The sequence below is a fragment of the Lontra canadensis genome, unplaced genomic scaffold, assembly GCF_010015895.1.
Source record: "Lontra canadensis isolate GAN:19392208 unplaced genomic scaffold, GSC_riverotter_1.0 scaffold34, whole genome shotgun sequence".
Classification (NCBI taxonomy): Eukaryota; Metazoa; Chordata; class Mammalia; order Carnivora; family Mustelidae; genus Lontra; species Lontra canadensis.
In genome coordinates this window covers 18021003-18024665 of record NW_022631028.1, presented here as the reverse complement: position 1 = coordinate 18024665, position 3663 = coordinate 18021003, and the positions used below count along the sequence as shown (strand labels likewise).

The 3663-nt window shown below is 42.5% G+C and overlaps 1 pseudogene; it reads right to left on the bottom strand.

Annotated features, from left to right (window-relative positions):
* Positions 1-574: 574 nt before the first annotated feature.
* On the bottom strand, positions 575-1837 carry LOC116873620 (annotated as a pseudogene).
* Between the last annotated feature and the right edge of the window lie 1826 nt (positions 1838-3663).

The following is a 3663-nucleotide window of genomic DNA, read 5'->3' as shown; positions in this document are numbered from 1 at the left end:
ATTTTACTTATTTGAGAGAGAGAAAGAACACAAGTGGTGTGAGAGGCACAGGGAGAAGCAGATTCCCTGCCAAGCATGGAGCCCAACATGGGGCTCGATCCTGACATCTTGGGACCAAGGCCCAAACCAAAGGCAGATACTTAACTGACTGAGGCACCCAGGCACACCTACTATGCCATTTAAAAAAAGATTTTATTTATTTATTCATGACAGAGAGAGAGAGAGGCAGAGGGAGAAGCAGGATTCCTGAGGAGCAGGGAGCCCGATGCGGGACTTCATCCCTGGACCCTGGGATCATGACCTGAGCTGAACGCAGACACTCAACCAACTGAGCCACACAGGTACCCCATATTATGACATTTTTAAGAAGCCTTTATTTATTCATTTGACAGAGAGAGACACAGAAAGAGAGGGAAGACAAGCAGGGGGAGTAGGAAAGAGAGAAGGAGGCTTCCTGCTGAGCAGAGAACCCAATGTGGGGCTCAATCCCAGGGCCCTGGGATCATGACCTGAGCCAAAGGCAGACACTTAATGACTGTGCCACCCAGGCACCTCTGTTATGACATTTTTAACTTTAATATTCCTCTCCTTCTTCACACACTCTTTTGACAGAATCTACATCAAACCTCCTCATAATCATTCTCAAGGGCAGCCTCTCAGACCACAGAAAACTCTCCTTCCTCCATACTTTCACCCACATACCAGTGAACAAAGGCACACTTGGCATACATCAGATCAAACTCGGGGTCCACATGAGCCCAGGCCTCAGCAATACCTGTGGTGCCTTGGTCACCATGCACACAGCTCCCTGTACTATGGCAAGTTCTCCACCAGGTACCATGGTGGGAGGCTGGTAATTAATGCCAATCTGAAGCCAGTGGGGCACAAGTCTATAAACTGGATGGTACACATTGTCTTGATGGTGACAATGGCAGCATTGACATCTTTGGGAACCATGTCGCCATGGTACAACAGGCAGCAAGCCATGTTTTACGATAGCAAGGATCACAATGTCACATTTCCTCATCTGGTTGGCTGGTTCAAAGTATACACTGGTGATCTCTGCTACAGAAAGCTGTTCATGGTAGGCTTTCTCAGCAGAGATGACAGAAGCATATGTGGCCAGAAGGAAGTGAATGTAGTAACAGGGGACGGGACTAGGTTGGTCTGGAATTGTCAGATCAACATTCAGAACTCCATCAAATCTGAGGGAAGCAGTGATGGAGGACACAAATTGACTATCAACCTATTTAGGTTAGTGTAGGCTGTGTGTTCATTATCAAGATTCTATCAACGATGTCATAATAGATGTCCTGAATGTTTACCATGGAGGCACAATCAGAGTGCTCCGAGGTGGTATGGGTAGTGAGGGTGGGGTTGTAGGACTCAACTATAGCTGTCGATATCTGGGCAGCTGTGTAAATGGAGAACTCCAGCTTGGACTTTTTGCCATAATCGACAGAGACGTTCTATTGGCAGGGAGGTGAAACTGAAACCAGCTGCCCCTCCAAAGCTGTGGAAAGCAAAGAAACTCTGAAGAACTGTGCACTTGTCAGCTGGTTCCTGAATTCTGTCCAAAACAAGGCAAATTATCTTGCCAGTGGTGTAGTAACCCTGGGCATAGTTCTTGGCAGCATCTTTCTTGACTGTGATGAGCTGCTCAGGGTGGAAGAACTGGCAGTAGGTACCAGTACAAACTTCATCAATGACTGTAGGTTCCAGGTCTACAAATATTGCCCTGGGCACATGCTTTCCAGCACGGGTTTCATCAAAGAAGGTGTCAAAAGAGCCTTCCTTCACCAATAATCATGTCACTTGGCATCTGACCAGCCGGCTGGGATGATGAGTTCCAGCAACAGGGCACCCAAAAGACATCACCAATCTGAACACCAGCCTGGCTAACACGTATGGAGATACATTCACTCAGGGTTACTACTTTGTGGCTGCCAAGAAGATGGTGGAAAGGAGGGAAGAGGTTGTTGCTTCTTACAGCTAGACTCTTGGGTGGTTGATGTAAGAGAACCTGGCAAATGACTGTGATTATAAAAGATGAAATAATTGATATTTTTTATACAACTAGTTCCCCTCCAACTTCTACGTTACATTGTTTATTGTCATTCTATTCACATTATGTATTGAAACTATGATTCCAAGAGTTGTTCCTTCATTAGTTTTAAAGTTAATTGCATAAAAAAAAGTTAATTGCTTTTTATGCTCACCTCTGTTTTTGTTGTTGATGCTGTTTTCCTTTATTTAGCTCATTGTTATTTTAGCCATGGTGGATATGTAAGAATAAATTCTCATAGTACTTGCACAACCAAAAGTACATGCTCTTATTTTTGTTGTTGTTGTTAATGTTGTTGTTGTTTAAAGTAGCCTCCACACCCAGCACAGTGCCCAACACAATGCTTGAACTCAGGACCCTGAGATCAAGACCTGAGCTGAGATCAAGAATCAGACACTAAACTGACTGAACCACCCAGGTGCCCCTTGCTCTTGCCTTTTTACTTCAACAAGCTGTCTAGATATAACATTTTCCTGACACTTTATTTCCTGGATGACTATGCATTTTATCCTACCATTGTTTTCTAATGATATATATTGTTGGGAACATTAAGGACAGCCTGATATTTCCCCTTGTAAGTTATCTGATCTTTGGCTAGAATACTCAAAGAATTATATACTTATCTTTAAAACTCATAATTTGACAAAGTCATGTTTCAGGTTTACACATACCTTACTGATTTTTCTTAGTTGTGATGTGCTTTGAACGTGTCCTTAAATAGTGTTTAGAGTATGTTTTCACTTTCCACCTTGGTGGGAGGTTATTTTATTCAAGGATGATAAACATACATTGATACTCCTTTGTTTTCAGTAACTCTATTAAATCTACTATCAGTTTCTGGTCTGTGTGTTTACTTTCTTCAATCTGTCTTCTCTTCTGTATTTTCGTTGTGTTTTAAACAATCCCTGAGGTTTTGTTTGCTTGAATTTGTTTTGCTTTCAGATAGTGTCTTCATTTATGTGACAATTTTATACTTCACTTATTTCCTAAGCTCTGCCAACTTAGTTTCACCTGTTTCTGTTGAACATAATTATAATTTCTTACTAAAAATCATATCTCTGCCTCAATTTTTTTAAATTTAGCATTATTTCAATTATTTGAGTCCCTGACAATAAGTTTGCTTGCAATATTCATCCACCCCAGATGGATGGGTGAACATTTTTCTGAAGTATGTTCTCTGCCTTCTGCTTTTCTGGATCCATTCTTCCTTTTCTCCATCCCCTTCCCCAACCCCTCCATTCCACCCCTGTCCCTTATCTTTACATAAATATGCTGGTTCCTTTTGCAATATTGTTTACTTTTAATTAGATGAGTCTTTGTAGCAAGCTGTGCGTTTTGATCCTTTGTTAAAAGTACTGCTGTTCTAGCCCCTTGGTCTGCACAAGATTTGAGAACTGATATCTTCCTAACTTTTGCTGCATTCTGCTGCAAGAGTGATTTTCTTCATGAGGCAACTGGGCGGCTCAGTTGGTTAAGCTTCTGCCTTTTGCTCAGGTCATGATCCCAGGGTCCTGGAATGGAGCCCCATAGTTAGGCTCTGACCTCAGCAGGGAGTCTGCTTCTCCCTTTTCTTCTGCCCCTCCCCCTCAATCATGCTC